This window comes from Lycorma delicatula, chromosome 8, assembly GCF_047948215.1.
Source record: "Lycorma delicatula isolate Av1 chromosome 8, ASM4794821v1, whole genome shotgun sequence".
NCBI lineage: Eukaryota > Metazoa > Arthropoda > Insecta > Hemiptera > Fulgoridae > Lycorma > Lycorma delicatula.
Genome location: NC_134462.1, coordinates 122512466 through 122538443, shown reverse-complemented (window position 1 = coordinate 122538443; position 25978 = coordinate 122512466). Strand labels below are relative to the sequence as shown.

General features: G+C 32.5%; 1 protein-coding gene and 1 long non-coding RNA gene across 2 annotated transcripts in view; both read left to right on the top strand.

Moving 5' to 3' along the window:
- The window catches only part of Egfr (epidermal growth factor receptor), a 644558-nt gene that overhangs the window by 173832 nt on the left and 444748 nt on the right, over window positions 1-25978 (top strand). The gene's annotated exons all lie outside the window — the stretch shown is intronic.
- LOC142329393 (uncharacterized) overlaps window positions 18683-25978 on the top strand; it is a 216839-nt gene continuing 209543 nt past the window's right edge. Inside the window, exon 1 of the long non-coding RNA XR_012757487.1 lies at window positions 18683-18758. This is a non-coding gene — a long non-coding RNA (uncharacterized LOC142329393). The remainder of the gene's footprint in view (window positions 18759-25978) is intronic.

Below are 25978 nucleotides of genomic sequence, written 5' to 3'. Positions count from 1 at the left end.
GAAATTGAATATTATTTTCGTACTCCTCGTACCTCAAACGTAAATAAAATCCGTTTTTTCTTCGCAACCCCATCATGCGACCGAAGTAATACCGTCTTTTCTTCGAAAAGTCTGTGAAAAATTTGACCTCAGCGGCAAGTAAGTTATCGGTTGTTTGCTTTTGAATTGGCACCGACGCCAACTTTTAAAATTCAAAATTTAAACAACTAAAAAATAATATTAGTTTTTTAATTTTTATTTCGGTTTTTTATCGTGATTTTTTATTTTTATTTCAAATAGATAAAATACATCGAATTAAATAATTATTTTTCTTTGGAAAGTAAGAAAATTACAAATTTTTTCATTGTATTTAACTCAAACGTGTCGTTTATTTTAAAATAATGAGAACGGCTGTTAAAATCTTGCCGTTGCCTAATGTTATGTTATCAACGGAAAACGTAATTTATATTAACAAATAGAAATTTTAATGGAGGAAGTCTTTTACTGTTTTTTTTTAGACAACGAGAAAGTATGTAAAGAATGCTTTACAATTTATTTAATTAAAAATCGTTTTACTTATACTTTTGGGAAAATCTATATTTTGTATGACTCGCCTTTCTTTATTTTTACTTTTCCTTCCAGAACTATAGCTGTAGAAGGGAAAGTACTGTAATCGGTCCAGTTTGGGAATAGGCGGTTTTCATAGGATGACGTTTTGACGTAAAGAATTAAAAAAACCGGATGGAAATTTTCCGGATGTTAATATTTGTATGTGTGTGTGTGTGTTCGGTGTTGCACTCTAAATCACGTATCTCCAGAACTACTAAACTGATTTTGACTAAATTTGCTCAGATTATACTTTTTTATATACGGGTCATTAATAGCATTAAATTTTCAACTTAAAAGGTGAGTGGGTGAGGCTTATGTCGATATTGCGCCTAATTAAGGTCTTATTTTTCTTAGGCGCATTTGTTAAGAATTAAAAGGTAAGAATATTTCTAAAATATATTTTTTGCAAAATCATACCTCCACTCAAAAAAATGCTCTAAACCAGTGGCTAAGTAGATATCACTGATCTTTATGTAACTGGATCCCATGTATTGGAATTGGTAAAATATGAAGCACAAACTAGCGCCACCAGATGAGTGGCTGTAACTAAATAAAATGTTAATTTGATTATCTGACTAATTTGATTATCTAGTAAAATAAACATCCCTGCCAGCATGATTTTAGTCGCGCAACCGCACATTGGTTTTATTTAGTTCCCAGCCACTCAGACGCTGGAGTATGCTTCAATATTGCACGTAATTGTATTTTACGTCATAGGCTGTTCTATCCAGTTATATAGAGATCAGTAGTGGATATACTACGTTAATCCTCTAGATATACTGACAGTGGGGAATATACTGCCCCATGTACCTCAAGGAGCGCTAGTGTAGCTGTTGAAGTTTATAAAGTGTAAAAAGGTAACTCTTCCCGCTGGGTGTCAAACTCGATCGCCCGTTTAACTTGGTAACTGTAGTGCGGATGAAATGCAGATGCTCGCGCGCTTTAGTTAGAATCATTGAATTAAATATACAAAATATACATTTAAATAAAATGACAGATATTTTAATTAAGTTGTGTGTGTAAGTCGTACATCAGAAAAACGTCGCGTGACGGGAACGTCCTATAACTGTGTTGTCAGCTTTTCTTATATGTATTTACTCGCTCAGTTTTACATTTTACCTAATAATTTCGTATGAAAAAATTATGTCTTAAAATTTATCACAACATTAATTGGAAAGACATTTTTCGATAGAATTGCAAACTTTTTTTTCAACCTCCCGAACCACCGTTAGATATTGCTTCAGAGGAGATGAGATGAATGATTTGTAGCCTGTAAAAATGCCATGTTTGACCGGGATTGGAACCCGGGACCTCCAGATGTAAGGCCGAGACGCTACCACTCGCGTCACGGAGGCAGGTTTTTGAAATTTTTAATAGGGAATATACTTCTGGAAATCTAGTACTTCTGATGTATTTGCTTATATTCGTTGAGAATGAAATGTAGCACGAAGAAATTTAAGGGATTTTATTTCTTTAGGACTTTTGTTTCTCAGGTGTTTTACTCGAATCGTATCTTAGATATATGACTCGTACGAAAACGTCATGTAATTTGTTTCAGATAGTTTTTACGTACTAAAAGGACACTTTTTTTTCGAACCGTACAAAGATGTGGGAAATGTGTTACAAACATACCTACATGTTTGTATATGTTATTTATTCGATGCGGGAAATAATTTTTTTGTAATTGAAATATTTTGGGATGAATTTTTTACCCACGACGGAACGGAGACGGTATTTGTGTTTGGGGTCGGATTTGTATGTGTGTTTATGTATATGTCTGTTATCGTTTTCCTCAGAAACTACCGGACCGATTTCGACGAGGTTTTTGTGTTACATAGGTATCACCTCACACCAGATTCTTAAGACACGTTTTACGGTCATAGGCCACCACGGGGTGCTGCACTAGATGTGTTTCTCCAAAACGGTTGGGCCGATTTTGATGTGGTTTTTTGCATTACATAGGTATCAACTCAGAGCAGGTTCTTAGAATAGTTTTGCGGTTATGAACCATCAGGAGGCGCTGCAGTAGATATGTTTCTTCAAAACGACTTCGTGGGTTTTTTAAACGTTTAATTTTATCACTTGTTTATAAAAACCGTCTGTGAATAAACGTGTTAATTGATTTTTGTAGAGAACAATACCCTTATAGAAGCTATACCCTTCATATAAGCACGCATATATTTAATCGTTTAAATTCACTGATTTTTACGTTCGTATATTTTTAATAACGTTGAGTAATTAATTTTAAATAAATCTGAACGGTAAATAAATGAATTTCTATTTTTTAATCTGCGAATATCTGGGTTGTTGTCTAACTGATGATCGCTAAAAAATTTTGACGTTTTTCTAAACGGTAGGCATTTTATACTTCTTATTACATTTAGTTGGATTTTAAAATTATTATGTGGCAATATTAAGTATTGTGAAATACCACCTGTTGAAGATTCTTAAATATTGTGGTTGAAATCGTAAGTAAAGTATTTCAAAGTTTGATTGTTATTACTTTCCCATAAAGCTGTGTCTTATATCTCCAGATTGACTTTAGTGTATTTTTATTACATTTTTTCTTCCTAAGAATAGCTGGACATTTTTTTTATCGAGGGAACTTGATGAATATTATTAGGTCGGATTACACAAGTAGTTTTTACCCGTGTTATCCCCACAGAATTTTACCGTATTGTATACAACTTACAAAGAGATACACTTATGTAAATCAGCATGATAAATCATTTTTTGTTTACAAAAGCAGCTTTTCACCTCGGTACTCTTTAAAGAAATTACAGTAATTCATTGAACGGGGATTGAAAAAAATATCGTATGTATAAAATGTATTCTTATTTAATTTCTTTTTTCCATGTAGCTGTTACAAAGATGCTGATTATTAAAAAATAAATATTTATAGATCTCCAGTTCTAGTATCGTTGTTAATTTAGGAATTTTAAAATGAATATTGATTTTGTTTATTTATTCGTTATAAAATACGTTGTCTATTTTTTTAAAGAATAGAACGGTATAAAATGGTTTTTAAAACTTTTTTAACATTAAAAAGTATTTAAGGGCAAAGGTTTAAGTTATACTACGGATTACAATTGATGAGGTTTATAAAGATGCAGAGGCGTTATGCGTGAATATCATATAACTTGTATAATTTGGTGAGTATAAACCGTATTCCATGATGTGGCGATAATTGTGTGTGTGTTTTGTATCGTATGAATGCCAGTCGTCGGAGTGTGTGTTCTTAGGAGCACTAAAGAACTTCACGATGCTTGCTATGTCGTGGGTGGAAAATTTGCATACTTGTATTGCTGCTTGTCTAACATTGTTATAAAAGATCCAATGCGCGCCACATTCATGAGGTAGTAGGGAGTTTATAATACAGTTAATGTATAAGTTCATATACAATAACGTATAATAAACGTTATTTATTTTGCGGTTTAATACTTTTTAAATTATAGATCTTAAATTATTATTTATCGGACTTAAACTGCATCAGTTCGTTTTTTGTCGTAATATATTTTCTATTAACCAATTCAGCTGCTGTGTATATACGCGTTATATTAGTAACAAAATTTGCCGCCGCTCTGATAGACTTATGAACTTTAATTTAGGAGTTTTAACAAAAGAAGTATTACGTAATCTTTGTGAAACAATTATATCTGTATATTAAAATTAATTAGTTTAAATAAATAATTACTTTTAGATGAAGCGGAATTTTCCGCTTCATTGTTTTTCTATATATATCCATCGATGTAAAAGTTCGTTTTAGTCATCTTTTGATTATTATACCGATTAATCTTTCTAAAATGGTTACCGGTAATGTGAATCGCTTGAAACCGACAAGAAAAGCTTAAGGGTTAAACTTCTGGTAATGAAAAATTAAAAGATAGAAATCATGTCGAGTAAAAGTAGTAAATTCTTTTTCATTCGGTTTATCTTAAATGAAAAATATTGTTTTTCTATAATATATAAGGATATAATTTAAATTAAAGTTTTTAACGCATATTCTTTTTATATTTTTCTGTTTAGCCTCGTAACTATCATAAGGTATTACTTCAGAGGATGAATGAGGATGATATGTACGAGTGTAAATGAAATGTAGTCTTGTACTGTCTCAGGTCAACCGTTCCTGAGATGTTAATTGTAGTGAAAGTTATAAAAATATATGAACTATCAAAATTTGTTAGTTGTTTTTATCGACTAATTATGATTCTTTTTTAAACAAAATTTGGTTTAAAAGTAAAAAAAGCTGACAACTGTAGGTTGTTTCCGATGAACGGCTTACACGCAACTTAATTTAAAATATTTATCGTTTTACTTAAATATAATATATTTTCGTTTATTTAAATCAACGATTCTTACTAAAGCCTGCGCGCATACCGTATTTCACGCAGGTGTGGAGGTACTAGCGGCGACGGTCGGCACTAACTAAACTAAGATAATTTCACAACTTACGTAAAACAAATTTCGCTTCTAAGGTCGGGGGACTGGTGTAGCCTCGAGGTTTAACGCACCAGGTACCGAGTTCGAAACCCAGCCAAACAGAGTTGCTTTTTTTTACACGTAAATGTTATTAATTTATTTACTTCTGCCGCGTTCTTGTGACGTCACAACAGAGCAGACGACTTCAACAGCTTTTTTTTTTGGTAGGGAAACGATTTTGGAAAATCGATTTTTGCAGATATTGTTATGTCTTAATTGTTAACAAATGCGTCTAAGAAAAACATGACCTTAATTAGGCGAAATCTCGAGATAACGAGGGTTACCTTGCTCTACAGCCTCAATTTAATGCCATCAAAGCTCCATACATAGACGTAATCTGACCAAGTTTGGTCAAAATCAGTCTTGTAGGTCTGAAGATATAAGGTGATTTAGAGGCCAACACCGAACACACGCGTACATACAAACATTAACATCCGGAAAATTTCCATCCAGTTTTTTGGATTCCGTAGGTGTCAAAACGTCAAGATCCGGTGAAAACCGCATATGCCGAAATTGGACCGATTACATTACTTTACTTTCTGCAGCTATAGTTCTGCTATGGCGCTATCTAGACGGGTAGGTAATAATTTGTACTAAATAAATTTTTTTTTTGACGAAAACAATAAATATTATACATGTTAATTTACCGTAAAAAAATAATAAAATTCGGTTCAAAATAAAATGGTGTAATTCAACGTTTCTCAACCTTTCAGTATTTGCGACCCGATTTTCAATCGTAATTTTCATCGCGCCCTCCTAGACAAGAACAATGTACACAATAATAATGTAGTTTGAATATTTTTACGTTAATGCTGCACTACGAATTTAATTACAAATCTTATAAATTACCAAGAATAAGTAAATTTATTGATGTTTAGCAACACCGACCCGCTTAATTGACAAAACCAGAATCGATGTCTCTCTATTGCTCTCTGTCTTACATCTACCATATCGGGCATTCTCGTGGCTTCACGAGAAAGACCGATTTTTCTCGAACATTCTGGAATGTCTGCGCAAACCTGTATAAATGCTGCATCTCGTTCAATTCGACTGGGTGGAATTGAACGAGAATCGATTCAGTCGAATCGATCCTTCTATCCCTGTCGAATCTATCGTGAATGTATATGTTGTAATTTGCGTGTTTGCGTGTTAATTGCGATTCACGGTATTTAATATTCACGGTAGTAGATTTATACAGAATCATGGATACATTTTTAAGCGGGCGTAAGCGAGCTTTAGACGATAGTGAAGCATCAGCAAGTACGTAGACGAGCGTGGTTCCGAAAATATAATCAAGAAAATATTCTCGGAAATACTTAAATTTTGGATTTACCAGTACAGAAGTAAATGAAGAAGAAGGTCCCTGTGTGTCATTTGCTCAAAACCTTTGGCAGCAGATAGCATGAAACTTAATAAACTTAACGACATTTGGAAACGCTTCACAGTGAGTACGTTAACAAACCCCGAGAATTCTTCGAATTAAAAAATCATATGCATAGCAAACGTCATTTAAAAAAAACATTAAAATTAAAAGCTTTACTTGCCTCTTACAAAGTTTCATATAAAATAGCCAGATGTAAAAATCCTCACGCCATTGGTGAAGTGCTTATTTTTCCAGCTGCGATTAAGATTGTAGAAACTATGTTTAGAGATAATTTTTACCAAACAATTGCACTCCATACCTCCATCAAACGATACTGTTGCCCGTCGAATAGGTGATATAGCTGAAGATGTACATTATCAACTTTTCGGGAAGTTGCACGACAAATTGTTTTCAATTCGGCTTGATGATGCAACAAATAATAATGAAGATGTTCATTTCATTGCCTATCTTCGATTTTGTGGTGTTATCTAAGCGGTAAAAGAACTTCTTTTCTGCAAAACAATGGAAGTCAAAGCAGCAGCACTAGCATTATTTGCTATCTTAAATGATTTTATAAACGAGGCAAACATAGAGTAGAAAAACTGCGTCTAGAATATGCACCGATGGTGCTTTTTCAATGTCTGGAAGATTGCAAAGGCACTTGTGAAACAAAAAGCTCTACAGTGTGTCTGGACACGTTGCATGATCCACAGAGAAGCTCTGGCTTCCAAAGTAATGAGTCCTGGTCTGAATATTGTGCTAACGACGGTTGTAATCGTAGTGAATTATATAAAAAGACCCCTAAAATCAAGAATCTTTTCTGAACTTTGTAAACTCGTGGGTGCAGTACATCCTGACCCCATAGGGGAAGACATCCTCCATGTGACTGTTTCGCCACGCCACCACCTCCGTACCTAGCCCTTATGGGCGTTACGGAGGTCATCTTCAGTACCTCGGCAATGATATCTTTCAGTCTAGCCTCAGCCAGGATGGCAATGCGAATGCCACAAGCGACATTCCCATCGGTGTACTACTAATATAAACTCCAAACAAAAGGCGCATCTAGCAAAGTTTCAAACAAGACTGAATGATTTTCTAAGAATGAAGGAACTGAACTCTGCCTACTCGAAAGGTAAAAATGAGTTCTACTAACAACGAATCGTAAAACGCCACACAAAAACGCTAACAAAAGATAACAATAAAAATTAATAGTGTAACATAACAGTAACGTAAAACATAACTAACGAAAAACAAACAAATCTAACTAAACAGAAACAAAAACAGCAAACCGTAAAACAAAATAACAATAAAACCAAACTCAAACACAAAGAAGGAAAGTCCAAGCAGAACATCATACCCTTCAGCATCCTTTTTTAAACGAAGGCAGATTTTTTATGTAATAAAACTTTCTATGATCATCCATTCGGCCCGGTTTTTACAATTAACGCGGAGATCAATTGTCAACATGATAATATTAAGCCGACAAGTGATCTCCGTGCGCAGTAAGTCGTACCTCGCACATTCATATAGCACATGATAAGCATTGTCCAATAATCCGCATTGCGGACACATACCAGAGTTCGCCAGGCCGAATTTTTGTAGTCTGTCCCGAACACCGCCATGCTCTGAAAGAAATTGTGTTACATACATGTTCCGGTATGCCCAAGAGGGGTCTCGCAAATCAACAACATTAGGGAAACGATCATGCGTATAATACCCACACTTTGCCTCATCCCATCGGCCTGCCATTATTATTATGAGAGGCATCTCCTTTATTTTTCCGAAGTCAATTCACCTTCTTTTTTTTTCTTTTCCTGTTTAGCCTCCGGTAACTACCGTTCAGATAATACTTCAGAGGATGAATGAGGATGATATGTGAGTGTAAATGAAGTATAGTCTTGTACAGTCTCAGTTCGACCATTCCTGAGATGTGTGGTTAATTGAAACCCAACCACCAAAGAACACCGGTATCCACGGTCTAGTATTCAAGTCAATTCAACTGACTTGTTAGGAACATAACGCTGTTGCCTCTCAGATGCAATCAAGACTATCGGTTTCATGCCTGCGATCACCAAGATCGCCTCCCGTGAAATTGCACGGTAACCATTACCGTCAGCAATATTAGGCGTTGAGCCCGTCACAAAATATCTCGATAGCTTTTAAATTTTAGCCTATACCCCCAAACAGGCGCTGTATATAGCTTAATTGTCTCGCAGACGCCCTTATACAGGATACTCATATTCTGAAAATTAAGACCACACGTCGAATTCCAAGAAGGCATTACAGGCCTTCCCCGCAACGTATTGAAGGTGCTTATTAAACTGCAGATTTCTGATCAGGAAATACCCCGAGATTCTTTTGAAACTGAAGATATCTAATTCGTTGGTCTGACATCGATGCTGAAACGGACTCGCCGCCTCAGCCAAACGGCCTTTGAGAAGCATCATCGTGGTCTTCTCCGGGCTAAACGTCCTCATCTTATGTAGGTGATTCCATATCTCGAATGCTTGAATGGCTTGGAATTCAACCTTTCTCCACGAACATCCTTCGACCAGAAGGAGCCCATTATCATCATAAGCCACAATTTGACACCCGCTGGGCAACCTCAGCCGCAGAAGTGAATCAAATTCCACCACCCACAATAAGGGAACCAATACACTGTCATGCGGACAATTACCGCAGCTAGAAGACCGAGCGCAGGCGGCCTTGTCAACCGCAGAAGGCTGGATGAACATTCAAAATTTAAAGGTTTCTGTACCCAAGACGAAGTATATGCTTCTCAAGGGTAGAGACAAATTATCGTACAGTCATAATTCCCGTATTAAGTGTAAAAGCTGTGTAGTCAGCCGAGTCAGAGTTCATAAGTACCTAGGTGTTTTGTTTGATGAGAAGTTGCTGTTTAGCAACTATATTAGGCAAGTAGCGGTGGACGCCGTTTCTGTAATGCACAAGCTTAGGAGGATTGCTCGGAAGGATTACGGGCTGTCGAGCCGTCATTTGTACATGGTGTATCGAGGTGTCTTCGAAAGTATGGCCTCTTAACGCGGCGTCCGATTAGGCGCATACGTTGGAAAGAAATCGCGCACTTATTCAAAATTTAAGGAGTGCCCAGCGCAGATCCTTAATCGTATGCACTGGTGTTTTTAAAACAACCTCTACAAAGCTGCTACCGCATTGGGAAAGGCTCTCCCAGTCGATTTAGTAGTTAAAGTTCGGGCAGCCATGTGGAGATTGCGAAGAGGCAGGAAGGCCGAGGTATTTGGGATGCGGTTTCGAACCGGGCCTATACCGGAGCGCAACGGTGATCACAATACAACGATTCTAAATTTCGAACTGTTGCCCATCTGTCTGCGGAGGAGGCTTATGCTTTAGGGCCACCCAATAGGATGGTGGCGGGAGAAATGCCACTGCAAACTAATTACCTAATGGAAAAGACTCCTACCGTGCTGCTGTAGGAAACTACCTGAGAGATGTCTGGCCGCTGGCCGATTAAGGCTCCAAGCGCTTTAATATGGTGAACACATACTTGCTGGCATTCAGCAACCTAGGCGTGGCAGCGAATTTCTGTCTTGAGATAAATTTATGATAAGTCATATATTTTAATAGTTGACGGGGTTGGTACTTTTATTTCACGAGCTGCAGAGAAAACTGTCTACTTACAACCGCTGATAAAAGAGTTATCTCTTTTATCAGCGGTTGTAAGTAGACAGTTTTCTCTCATAGTTGCTTGAAAAAAATAAAATAAATCATTACATTAGAATTGTCAAATGGGTTTAACGGTTAAAAAAATGTTTTTTTTACAGGCTGATTAAGTTTTTTCTACTAGAAGAAACAAAATCTGATTAAAAAATTATTTGTTTAGAGTTTTAATATACATTAGATGAACGGTATTTTTTTAATATATTCAAACCAAAAATGTTTTTTTAATTTTCTTCAAAATAAAGTATTAAATATGTTAGCTATTTGGAAAATAATAATAATAACAATCGAGATATCATCTCTCTCTCTATATAAAAAAATCTGATTTGGACACCACATGCTTCCTTGTACACTTATTAAATTACATATACACATTTTTTTTTAAATGAAAAGTACATAAAATTTTATTTCATTAATAACTTCTGATATTTTTTTTTTTTTTGTTATTGAATCACTATCACAAAAATTCTACCAATCGTAAAAACTATTTCACCATCATTAATCGTAAACATTTTTTTACAAGGAGAGGTTAATAATTATTAATAAAAAATATATTTAAATTTAAAAAAAGGAGATGAAGTCTTGATTCGAACCGATGTGCCTTCCCCTTGTAAGATCCAGGTATTTCATTAATTAAACTTTTATTTGCCTATAACTGGAAGCGATGAAAATAAGTACCATTTATGATATATCGTTGAAAATCTCTCGATGAGATTTTATTACTGCAAATGTTAGTCCAAAATTCAAATGTTTTGGATTTTGGGTTTTTTTTTTATACTTTTGGTCCAATCGATCGTATTCAAAAGGGGAGGTGCACAACTAGATGTTACAAAAGTCCTAAATCCAAAATTTCAACATCCTATGTTTAATCGTTTTTGAGTTATGTCGATACATACATACAGACGTCCCGCCGAAACTAGTCAAAATGGATTTAGGGATGGTCAAAACTGATATTTACGTTGAATCCTGAAAACCGAAATTTTTCGCGATCACAATACTTCCTTTACTTGGTACAAGGAAGTAAAAAGGACGGTGCGTAGGTCGGTTTGTATGTTGCATGTGCTCACATTTTTATTTCAGCTGCTATTGGTGCAAAGCGGACCAGTGGTGGTGCGCCGGGCGGCTACGCGCAGTGCACGAACGATTTATATTTCTCGAACGATTTATACTTAATTGATTTAAATAACGAAACGTAATTTAAATAACGATTTATTTAAATTATATTTGTGTTTTGGGAATAAAAAAGGAAAAAATTGGGGTTAGAGCTGTGTTAAAAATCACAACTCAAGAAACGGCTAAAAATGTTCAGGATTTTTAGGCTTTCGTTGTAGAAGTTTTTGTCGTGTTAGTAGGCTAAATTCACACACGTTATTTAGTCACAACCGGTAAAAAATTTTAAAAAAATTACGTGTAATGATACATAAACATGTAACTTCGAAGCATGCTGTAGGCCGCCTTTTTTTCTAGGTAATAATATAAAAATTAACTTATCTGCCATTTTTAATTTTAAAATATGTAATACCCGGTATTTATTTTTTAGAGAATATTTTTTTACATAATTATATACTTTAAAGAGAGTTTGAAATTAATCCGTTGTTGAGAAATAAATTTTTATTTAAAAATTAAAAATACTAAAAACAGTACGAAAATGGAGCTGAAATGTGATTTTTTTTTGTAATATCAGAATGTGTCATCGAAGAGACTTTTTGCTTTCAATTCTGTGCATTTAGAAAATAAAGATGTATTTTAATTTTGTATTTTCGAATTACTTAAATTTCACGTTCTTGTGAATAATTCAATCGTGGATCGGCAAGATAAATTCTACTTAATTAGTTTTAATAATTATTATTTACTGTCAACAATTATAACAATAAAAAAACCTTGTCCCTATAATCATAATTTATATTCTTAATAAATAGTTTTCCAGTTATATCACAGATGTTTTGACGCTATAACCAAAACTATTAATCATTCTGTTATATGTAAGTTATACGGTGTGTGATAATTACACAAAGAAAAACCTCACAGTTTTAGGAGAAAATTGATGAGTTACATACACCACCTTAATATTTGCATGCGAAGGGTATAACGGTATAACGGTATAACGAACGATATCTATTTATTCACTACACTACAAACAGAAGAAAAGTAAAAGGGTGACTCAGGGGTTGAAATAAAGTATAATGTAGCATGAGTCAGACCGACTATGAGTTCTTATATTGTTCAATAGCCTAAATATTATTAAGGCTGTTAATTTTTTTTATGTTTGATGAATCATACAAATTAAAAAAAATAGATATAAAAAGTAAACATTATTAAACGTGAAATAATTAAAAGAAATGAAGATATAAGAAGAGTAAAATCGATAATGTAAATTATTCCTTTTAGTGATATTCCTTTATGTGTTACGAGTGACAATGTCGTGCATTATTTTTATGCCGTATATCATTAAGATAATTAATTTCTTATTTAAATAATTACCTTTACAAAATGAATAAATTTATACGATTAGTTTGCAGTTTCGCATTAACTTAATACGTAAATACTACAACTGTACAGTACATTGTTTGGATTGATTTAAATTCATAGTAAAGTGTTATTTTCTCTTCTTGACCATTTTTTTAACGAATCAGTTCAACTAATTTTACAAAAAATTAAAATATAGATGTGTTGGTAAATTCCCTCCCCCCCACTGTGAATGCTGGACAACTAAATAGTCAAACGTTTTCAAATCTGGAGACTTTTGATATTAGTTTTAGGTTCATGTTGCAGGATCTGCAAAAGTTGACTTTTGGAATTAGTTTTAGGTTTTCTGTTACTGTGTTTGATGATTATTTTGTTGTTATTTGAAATGCATATATATATTTCTTTTTTTTTTATAAAAAAGAAAGTGTTGCTAACTTTCCACAACAAACAAATCGCCTTTGAATTCCTTCTTGTTGAATTTATTCTTTCAAATATACTATGTTCAAATAACTTATGCAATTAACAGATATGTATAATTTAATTTTAATCTTTTAAATTTAGTTAAATTAATTAATCCTGTCGTGAGCATCAAGAAAGATGCTATAACAGCTAAAAGTTTACAAAGACATATATATATAAATCTGCAATATAGAAATAACCAATGCAACTATAATTTAACATTCAAATAAACACAGCTTTCAGATTACAACAATACAGAGTCAAGGCTGCAACAAATTAAATTAATCCAATACTTGCCTGTAAACATTTTCTGTCTTTCCTCCTGGTGCTCGAATAAAGAGTTGTTTTGATGAGTGATCCATGGAACATGGTACATAAAGCATGAGAAAGATATGGAAATTTTAGGTTAACACCACACTGATTGATTGTTCTTGGGCGTTGTTAACTGTGATGGCAAAAGCAAGTCTAACGAAAACTGTAATCGCTTGAAACTGAAGAGAAAGCCAGTTAGGCTCAATGATATCTGAGAAATGAATACGTCCTGACCTTTCTATCTTCCTATTAATAATGTATCTTAATGTTTGCTAACAATCTTTTCACATTGAACCTGGTACCATTGCAAAGTTTTGATGGATTTAAATTATCTAAGAGCATAATGACAGGACTGATTTTATGGTGGTAATAATGTAGTGGCAATCCAGAAAAGTAAAAAAAATTTCTATAATGTTGCAGAATGTTTCAAAATGTAAATTTTTTTAGAAAGCTCTACACATTAACAAAATATTCTAGAATATTCCCAAATGTTCTAGAATTTTAGCCTTTTATAATGTTTTAAGATTCTCATCTCTCCCACAGTAGTTGTGACAGGAACACCCACAGTATTTTTTTCTCAGTTAGTAGGGAATAATTTTCCCAAGTTTGGTTGAAATTGGTCCTGTGGTTTAGAAGGAGATGAGAAATATACCTACAATTACTTATTATATTAAAATATGTATATATATATATATATATATATATATATATATATATATATATATATATCATTCAACAATGAAATTAATCTGAACCATAACACAATTAATTAATTAATTTTACCACAACAACTATAAGTCATCTACCATGTTAGCTACCACAAATAGATAAATGTGACGCCATAAATTAACACAATAGGAAGTAATCAATTACTTCAGCCAGAATATTTGGAAAAAATATATATTAATAGAGTCAAACCTCCTTAAATCGAACATTTACTTTGCCCTCTTGAAAAATCCTCTCTAAATCACCTCCATTATTCCAAAATTTCAAGGACTTTATACACATATTACTTCTTTGATGAAAACTTTTAATAAAGATTTACATACTGTATACAATTTCTGAAGATAAATAAATAATTTCCAATAAATAACCTTCAAACATTATTTGAAAGTACAAGCGAAGTATAAGATGATGTATTTAGTGCATTAGTGAAGATTGGTTGCCCTTGATTTTCAAATCTGCCAAAAGAAAACTTAAAAAAAATTATAGACTTTTTTAAAGAAATAATTAAAGGTATTGATTGTACTGTATTTCTTTTTTTTTTAATTTTTACATAATATTATACACATTTTGTCTTTTCTAACATAATTCAGTAGTACATTATTATAGAGTAACATAAATTTTTATTAAATTATTTCATACAATTTTTGAGTTACATTATTTTACCTCCGTAAATAGAAAACTCCCTAATAAAAAAATTGAGATTTGAATTATAGAACTTTGACTAATTAAATTCATTAATCAATTGTTTTCTGCACTTCATAACATTTCTCCCATACCTGCTAGATTTCTCCAATCTTTCCTGTTCAAAAATAAAATTGCATTTTCTGGAGTAAGAATATTTTTACCCAACCAGCACTTTCAACATTTGCTAAAAGTCAGACACTTCTCCAAAATGTTATTTTCTGTCACATTATCTATATAGTGTATGTAAAATCTAAAGGCAGGCCCTCCTGCAAGCTGCCTCTACTTGCCTCTACTTGCCTCCTCTAAACCAACCCTATAAGCGGCATGTGGAACACTTGCTACTGGTCACTACAAAAATAATGAATACATGCTATTTAAAAATAATTTTTGTAAATAACTATGCCTTGTCAAAGAAAATAACATTATAGCCTATAATAAACAATTCATTTCATATACTTTTGCTTTACATAATTGTTCTGTTTATTTATAGCAAACAGACTTCGAAAATAAAATACTTGAAAAAAGCATATACTTTCAAGAAATAAATAAATAAATAAATTACTTCAAATATCCTGAACAAAATATTAGGCATAAATAATTTTATTTTTAATAACAAGTTACCAGAACATATTCCGTTGCTGTAATAGTAATGTCATAATTAGATACGGTGCAAATCATTGTAAGTTAATGGAGATGACTTTTGGAATACACTACTTTGGCTGCTAGTGTGAGGAGAGATCGCTGAGTTATGTTAAGAGCAGGTGAGGGGATGCCATAGCACACTACTGATCCACCTTCAGATATTACATACACTACAGTGTCTAGTATCTGCCCTATAGGAAATCCAATTAAGTGGTAACATGGATGCCCTTGCTTTTAAAATTGTGCAAATGAGGTATTTCTTGCGTTATTATTCATATAATTAACTCTACCTGAATCCAAAGAATATTGTAATTATTTGAAATTCTGATCTATCTCATTAAATTAATCACGTTCTCTATAGAACCCTTTCCAAATTAGTCATTATTTCACTTAGTTTTGTTATCAAATGCTCCTTTGAGTATCAAAATGTAGTTTGCTCTTATATTTTTTTACACTCAGATCATTGCATATTTTAGAAGTTAAATAAGAGACTAGATTTTCAACATGAAAATTTGATTAAGTTTTGACTTCAAAGTTAATCTGTGTTTTAGAAGGTATAACGTCTTGTACAATTATTTTTAATTAATAGGTAAAAATGTGCTGTTTTTTATTGCTTAAAATCAATGTGATTTTTTAAATTATTGACTCTTAATAAAAGTCTTCAAAAATTATCCTAGCATAGTTTTTTATAAATCATTTATTTTCTTGTTATTGTACAATAGAAAACCTTTCTAAGGTGAAATAAAAAAATGGACTTAAAAATGTCTGCTTTTGCAAATTTGCACTTAAAGGAAAGATTGTTTATTATAAATGAAATTTAAAAAAAATTAAATATCAGTACAGTTTATAAACTTGAAATAAATTGCCTGTCATCAAATAAATAAAAAATTGTAATTAACTTAAAAAATAATATAGATTTAAATGTACAACAAATAAAATTAAAAATTATTATATATATTTATGACCAGTTTCAATCAAACATCATAATGACAGAAATCTGAAAAATGTCTGCTGAGATTTCTGTGGCAGAGTAGTCGTGTCTTCATGTTTCATCCAGAAGGTTCTGAGTTCAAATCCCAATCAGGGATGGCATTTTTCATACACCACAAATATTTAAAATCATGTTTCCTTGCAGTTTGCTGTTTGATTTTACTGCTGTCATTGCATCAATATCATTGGCCTTACCACAAAATTGATAACTTCATTTCAAATGATATGTCATTTTTAGAAGTATTCATTTCAGCCAATCATCACTTTGAATTCATTTTTTCTCAAGATTTTCATTGCTTGTATAATTTGAGTCTAAATAATTGATACTGAATTAAGCATCCCTTTTGGTCACGCACTTACAACCACATCCAAACATTATGATTATCTTTGTAAATATTGGAAATTGTTTATTTGTCTCAGTTTTCTGTTCAACCATTTATAATTTTCTCCATTTTTTTTTTTTATTATACTAAAATTTTTTATACTGTATAAAATAAAAGTATATAATTCATTAAATGTATGAACAGAATCAATTACATTTACATAATTAGCATGTTTTGTTAATTGTTTGCAAAGGAATAATTTGTTCCAAATTATTAAGATAAATAATGAGCTGAAAGGATCTTATCAAAGAATTTATTTATGATATAAGAAGCAAGCAATTACTTAAACAAATTTTTTGTATTTATGTTATCAAATAAATTTATATAAATATGAGTAATAATGAGGTTTAGGATGAGAAAATGCTGAGAGTGGAGCTAAGTCTAATAGTAGATTGGATTATGAAAATTTTGGTATAACAATTCTCCCTTTCCTAAAAATAAAAAAAAACCAATGAGCAATATGATGGCTTACTGTGTTTCTTTTACAAGTCACTACATTGGGACGTCATTGGTAATATCTGAATGAACAGTTCAGATTTGTTCACAACAATTCGTGATTTTATTTTCAATTAAATCTCTTTTCTTTAGCAGATATCATAAAACTTTCACGTTAACTATGAAGAATCAGATTTTCTTAGGTTACCTCCTGACAGATTATATCATGTTATATGCCTTATAACAGGTTAACTGATACACAAAAAAAAGTAATACTTGAGTTCAGTGATGCAATTTTTTTTATTCAATCTGAACATTTTCAATACAAAATCTCTTCTACCTAAAATAATGTGTATTTATTACGAAAAAAAAGAAGTGAGACATAAATTTGGGCCTCACAGCATTTCAGTGAGTGAAACAAATGGTGATTCCAGTGAATGAGACAAAAATGGGGATCTCATAATTATAATACACTGTTTTGTTTACAAAAATGAAATAAGGAATAAGGAAATAAGGAAAGATGTTTCAATCATCTGAAATAATGAATTCCATGCCTGTAGGGTTGTCACAATGTACATAGAAACAATTTATATCTGATTTTTTTGCATCACTTACTTTTTATTTTATTTATAAGTTTGTAATAACAATTCAAAAGGAAATTGTACAAGGAAAAAATGAAATATTTCAAATTATAGTAGAAGTTTTTAAAAAGATTTATGTACACTATTTACAATTTTTTTTCTCTATAATTGTTTTAGTCTAATAATGATTTAGAAAAAAACATCCAGGCACATATGCATAGCCCATTTCTAACAGGGTTTTAACTTGTTAGCCAATCTTAATAACAAAACTGTTCTACAAATTAAATTTATTTTGTAAAAATTTGTTGATATTTTATAAAAATAATATAAAATTTATAATTTTGAGGAAATAGCTTAGTAACTTTTGAATAAGGCAATGAACAAAGAAGCTAAGTATATTGTTGGAATCACCTTGTATTAGAGCAAATGTATTTGCTCTATTACAAATACATTTTTTACTAAAAAATGAGACAGAATAAAGACCCTCAGTAGTTGGAAATCACTATTATACTAACAAATCAAAAGGGTCTCATAGTCCAGCTGCACATTTAACTTAAGACCAAGAATGGAGTTTCATAGTTAACATGTTAAAGACAGTATTAAGGAACCGCCAATTTTCTCAATACATATCTATGTAGGCTAGATCTCTGACTATCAACCTTTTGTGAGGGAGGGCAAGTGGCAACCCTTTGGATCATCCTAACCATGAACAAAATTCATTAAACACAACAAAAAATGTAATTTATGAGTCACATGATCTTTTGACTACTTGCATCACATGTTATCATTTACTGATAACCCCCCTTACATCTGTGATGTAATTTTTAAAGTTGCAAATATTACAACTTTCATAATTAATATGTGAAGTTTTAATTATTGTTACAAATATGCGAGTACCTTAGGATGGAAATTAATTCCGAAAACCCTTCAACGCATCAAATTCACTTGTTGGTAAGAGATTTTTTTGTATATTGACTAGAAAAACATGAATATTTTCTAATTATTTCTGATTTTAATTTATTATTACTACTATTATTATTTTTAATTTTTTTTATTTATTAATTTATAGTTAGGTCACCGAGCAACGTAATTTTATTAAATTTGTTTATTGTGTCCAAATTGTTAACTCTTGGATTCTATAGCAACGTCGTTTTCGTAAATAAAATATCACTATAAAACAATTCAAAAACCGTAAAACACATAGCACCTTAAGAAAACTCTTGATAAAGGTAAATACAATCAGCTTACGATATATATATTAGTTATATTGTATATATATAAGTTATGTCTTGCATAATTAACATTTTTAGAATTATCTTTAGAAAAAAAGGTAAGAAAAACGAAAAAAAAAAAGAACAATTAGAAACGATAGACGATCTCCTAGATGAACTCCAACTTCTTCGTGAAGAAACCACTCTTGATTTCCAACACATCCAACGGCTTCAAAAAGAATTCCTACTATACCAACACCAGGCGCCTGCAGCCCTTTACCATATAAATCTTATGGAACAAGAAAACATATCCCAAAATGACACACTAAGAGCTCTAGAAACAGAATTACAACACAAAATGAACTTAGTTGACAAAATTGAAACTACGAAAAAACTTCACACTTTAGAACATAAATTTACTAATAGTTGTAGTTGTAGATGTAGTTGCAGTAGTAGTAGTAGTAACAATTTCCATTAAATAACAAAAGGCCGCTCATTACCAAAATTACAGTATAAATATCCTTGTCAATTATTAGTAACTATTGAAAATTATTTCACCATGTATTTAAATTACTAATCACTAATTATATATAAAATTTTCTTGTGCAACACAATCATTGTGTTCATCTGAACACAATCACGAGGAATGTGTATTTTTTTAAATGACAGGATGAGCATGTCATGAATGAGGTATTTTCATACCTCCTACTAGGGTGCACTGTTACACATTATTATTATTATTATTATTATTATTATTATTATTATTATTATTATTATTATTATTATTATTATTATTATTATTATTATTATTATTATTATTATTATTATTATTATTATTATTATTATTATTATTATTATTATTATTATTATTATTATTATTATTATTATTATTATTATTATTATTATTATTATTATTATTATTATTATTATTATTATTATTATTATTATTATTATTATTATTATTATTATTATTATTATTATTATTATTATTATTATTATTATTATTATTATTATTATTATTATTATTATTATTATTATTATTATTATTATTATTATTATTATTATTATTATTATTATTATTATTATTATTATTATTATTATTATTATTATTATTATTATTATTATTATTATTATTATTATTATTATTATTATTATTATTATTATTATTATTATTATTATTATTATTATTATTATTATTATTATTATTATTATTATTATTATTATTATTATTATTATTATTATTATTATTATTATTATTATTATTATTATTATTATTATTTTTTTTTTTTTTTTTTTTTTTTTTGAGGTTTTTAGGGGCATCGACTACTTTGGTCATTAGCCCCATCCCACTTCAAAAAAAAAACAAAAAAAAAGGTTCAATTATTCACATTTCTATGAATCAAAAATGTTCAAAAATTTATGTTCTCCTAACTTCGAATCCACAAATTACCGCCTAGGCTTTCCTTTCGGCCAACCTTTTTTACACCGCTTTTCCATCCTGCGAACGGCCTCAACTTCCGACGACAGAGTGTCTGAGGCTTCGGACATGGCTTCGTCTTCTCTTTCTGACGCCAATGACGTTCGCCGGCTTACATCAGGTGATGAAAGCTTCAATGGTGCTGTGAGCATCGTTGCAATTGAGTCTAAACTTGCAACCGATGCACTTTCGGCGGCTGATGAACTCGATTCGATATCTAAGGCTGTGCTTGGGCCGGCTGATACAGATGCTCTCGCCACAGTTGTTCTCTGAGCTTTTGGGGCCTCTGTAGGTACGGTTTTAATATCATCTGTGTCTGGTGCTTTTTCGATAGTTACTTGCACCTCCATTTTGGTTGACGCAGATTTTTCCTGTACTCTTGTCACAGTATCCTTAGCTGTATGACTCGTCGTCGGGGTGATCTTTAGATCTTTGTTGGATAGATCAAGATTTTTCTTCATTACGTCTATTGCTGGAGTTATAATCGAGGATTTTGCCGGTTTTTTAAACTGCGCTGGTGCGGGTCTTCTGTCGGCGACGTCAGTCCGGGATTGAGCCTTCTCATGTTTACTTTGTTGTATCTGTTGAGTAGACTCGATCTTGGAATCAATGATTCTTTCTATTATTGTCGCGAGACTTGGCGCCATCGTATTAAGCAACTGCTCCACGTTGATTTTAGGTGTGGGGGGAGCAGCAGCTGCTTCTGCGTATGAAGTCGATGGTCTAGGTGTACGTAGGTTAACAATCTTCTTCGCTTCAGGGTAGCTGACTTTTTGAAGCGTTTTAACCTCCTGAATGGCTGTTTCTGATTTGTATACTGGGCAGTTCCTGGATCGACAGTTATGGTGCCCTTTACAATTAATGCAGACTGGAGGGTCTTTACATGGATCACCCTCATGTATCTTCGATCCGCATATACAAATTTCCTGCGCTTCACATCTAGCGGCAGTGTGTCCGAAACGTTGACATCTAAAACATCTCATCGGCTGCGGAATAAATGCCCGTACATCAAGCCGATGGATGCCAGCTCGTACCTTTTCAGGAAGACTTGGCCTATTGAATGTCAATACATGAGAGGCCGAAGGAAGAATCTCACCATTTCGTCTCATAGAAAGTCTGCGACAATGTGTCACTCCCTGACTAGACATTTCCTGCACTATAGTTAAGAAGATCACGGCAAACAACAACTCCTCTAGATGAATTAAGGGTACTATGCGGTTGGACAGTAACCGCAAATTCGCCGATCCTCTTCAACGCCTGGACTTTCTGACTTTGCATGTCGTTTATAGTTTCGACATGTAATCCGTTAAACGTCTTACGGATATCCTTGACAGGACCACCAGCACAATTTGTAATCTCTCTAGCAATTAAGAATGGACTTACCTTTTGGAAGTTACCATTCTCTTTTGTAATGACCAAAAATCTTGGTTTGGGAACATTATTACCAAACAAAGCTTTTCTCAAATCTTTACTGATTTTATCAGCATCTTTTCTTAACTTATCACTCTCCTTGCTTTTTTTCCGCTTCGCTTGTGGCGAATCGGCGGTTTCTAAACGAGGGTGTTTACGTGCACCCTCTGCCACGTTAGATTGTTCAGGAAAATTCATGAACATTGATCCCTTCTGTAGCAAGGCTAGCCGCCGGGGTACACCCCCACTCCAGGGCTACTAACCTTGGAGGTCCTATCCGGTACTCCGGTGGAACCGGCATATGTCCTGGCAGAGAGCGGATGCGCAGTCTCTGCACTGACTCCAGGCTCCTACTCACCGAAGCTTTCAGAGCTCCCATGCACCGACATACATGGGCACCATTGCTACATGCTTGCCATCGCAGGGGGCATGTGGACAACGGAAGGGTCTCCGTTACACCTGCAATAACATTGACCCTGGCCGCCACATCGCCAGCTCTAAGAATGGTATGAATCCATATCCAAAATCATATGTTACTCCATTTCCTGCAGGTAGCCAAAAATCCAGTCCGTTTAGTGACCTGAAGTTGGAACCAGGTCAAACTCAACAATGCATAACCGAGGAATTTACTCGGAACCCCGTTAGCCAGCTATATGTGATGTACAAAGGTACAGCTGTTGCCGCCCTGGACGTGGAACATAGATGTTGTGATCCGGACGTGGGGATTATCTACCTCAGGGCATTATTATTATTATTATTATTATTATTATTATTATTATTATTATTATTATTATTATTATTATTATTATTATTATTATTATTATTATTATTATTATTATTATTATTATTATTATTATTATTATTATTATTATTATTATTATTATTATTATTATTATTATTATTATTATTATTATTATTATTATTATTATTATTATTATTATTATTATTATTATTATTATTATTATTATTATTATTATTATTATTATTATTATTATTATTATTATTATTATTATTATTATTATTATTATTATTATTATTATTATTATTATTATTATTATTATTATTATTATTATTATTATTATTATTATTATTATTATTATTATTATTATTATTATTATTATTATTATTATTATTATTATTATTATTATTATTATTATTATTATTATTATTATTATTATTATTATTATTATTATTATTATTATTATTATTATTATTATTATTATTATTATTATTATTATTATTATTATTATTATTATTATTATTATTATTATTATTATTATTATTATTATTATTATTATTATTATTATTATTATTATTATTATTATTATTATTATTATTATTATTATTATTATTATTATTATTATTATTATTATTATTATTATTATTATTATTATTATTATTATTATTATTATTATTATTATTATTATTATTATTATTATTATTATTATTATTATTATTATTATTATTATTATTATTATTATTATTATTATTATTATTATTATTATTATTATTATTATTATTATTATTATTATTATTATTATTATTATTATTATTATTATTATTATTATTATTATTATTATTATTATTATTATTATTATTATTATTATTATTATTATTATTATTATTATTATTATTATTATTATTATTATTATTATTATTATTATTATTATTTTTTTTTTTTTTTTTTTTTTTTTTTGAGGTTTTTAGGGGCATCGACTACTTTGGTCATTAGCCCCATCCCACTTCAAAAAAAAAAAAAAAAAAAAAAAAAAAAAAAAAAAAAAAAAAAAAAAAAATAAAAAAAAAAAAAAAAAAAAAAAAAAAAAAAAAAAGGTTCTTTAATTCATATTTCCATGATGAAAATAAGTGAACAAAATTTCAATCTTCTAATTTAAAATCCACAAATTACCGCCTAGGCTTTCCTTTCGGCCAACCTTTTTTACACCGCTTTTCCATCCTGCGAACGGCCTCAACTTCCGACGACAGAGTGTCTGAGGCTTCGGACATGGCTTCGTCTTCTCTTTCCGACGCCAATGACGTTCGCCGGCTTACATCAGGTGATGAAAGCTTCAATGGTGCTGTGAGCATCGTTGCAATTGAGTCTAAACTTGCAACCGATGCACTTTCGGCGGCTGATGAACTCGATTCGATATCTAAGGCTGTGCTTGGGCCAGCTGATACAGATGCTCTCGCCACAGTTGTTCTCTGAGCTTTTGGGGCCTCTGTTGGTACGGTTTTAATATCGTCTGTGTCTGGTGCTTTCTCGATAGTTACTTGCACCTCCATTTTGGTTGACGCAGATTTTTCCTGTACTCTTGTCACAGTATCCTTAGCTACATGACTCGTCGTCGGGGTGATCTTTAGATCTTTCTCGGATAAATCAAGATTTTTCTTCATTACGTCTATTGCTGGAGTTATAATCGAGGATTTTGCCGGTTTTTTAAACTGCGCTGGTACGGGTCGTCTGTCGGCGACGTCAGTCCGGGATTGAGCCTTCTCATGTTTACTTTGTTGTATCTGATGAGTCGACTCGATCTTGGAATCAATGATTCTTTCTATTATTGTCGCGAGACTTGGCGCCATCGTATTAAGCAACTGCTCCACGTTGATTTTAGGTGTGGGGGGAGCAGCAGCTGCTTCTGCGTATGAAGTCGATGGTCTAGGTGTACGTAGGTTTACAATCTTCTTCGCTTCAGGGTAGCTGACTTTTTGAAGCGTTTTGACCTCCTGAATGGCTGTTTCTGATTTGTATACTGGGCAGTTCCTGGATCGACAGTTATGGTGCCCTTTACAATTAATGCAGACTGGAGGGTCTTTACATGGATCACCCTCATGTATCTTCGATCCGCATATACAAATTTCCTGCGCTTCACATCTAGCGGCAGTGTGTCCGAAACGTTGACATCTAAAACATCTCATCGGCTGCGGAATAAATGCCCGTACATCAAGCCGATGGATGCCAGCTCGTACCTTTTCAGGGAGACTTGGCCTATTGAATGTCAATACATGAGAGGCCGAAGGAAGAATCTCACCGTTTCGTCTCATAGAAAGTCTGCGACAATGTGTCACTCCCTGGCTAGACATTTCCTGCACTATTTCTTCTTCAGTACAGTTAAGAAGATCACGGCAAACAACAACTCCTCTAGATGAATTAAGTGTACTATGCGGTTGGACAGTAACCGCAAATTCGCCGATCTTCTTCAACGCCTGGACTTTCTGACTTTGCATGTCGTTTATAGTTTCGACATGTAATCCGTTAAACGTCTTACGGATATCCTTGACAGGACCACCAGCACAATTTGTAATCTCTCTAGCAATTAAGAATGGACTTACCTTTTGGAAGTTACCATTCTCTTTTGTAATGACCAAAAATCTTGGTTTGGGAACATTATTACCAAACAAAGCTTTTCTCAAATCTTTACTGATTTTATCAGCATCTTTTCTAATTCTATCACTCTCCTTACTTTTTTTCCGCTTCGCTTGTGGCGAATCGGCGGTTTCTAAACGAGGGTGTTTACGTGCACCCTCTGCCACGTGAGTTTGTTCAGGAAAATTCATGAACATTGATCCCTTCTGTAGCAAGGCTAGCCGCCGGGGTACACCCCCACTCCAGGGCTACTAACCTTGGAGGTCCTATCCGGTACTCCGGTGGAACCGGCATATGTCCTGGCAGAGAGCGGATGCGCAGTCTCTGCACTGACTCCAGGCTCCTACTCACCGAAGCTTTCAGAGCTCCCATGCACCGACATACATGGGCACCATTGCTACATGCTTGCCATCGCAGGGGGCATGTGGACAACGGAAGGGTCTCCGTTACACCTGCAATAACATTGACCCTGGCCGCCACATCGCCAGCTCTAAGAATGGTATGAATCCATATCCAAAATCATAAGTTACTCCATTTCCTGCAGGTAGCCAAAAATCCAGTCCATTTAGTGACCTGAAGTTGGAACCAGGTCAAACTTAACAATGCATAACCGAGGAATTTACTCGGAACCCCGTTAGCCAGCTATATGTGATGTACAAAGGTACAGCTGTTGCCGCCCTGGACGTGGAACATAGATGTTGTGTTC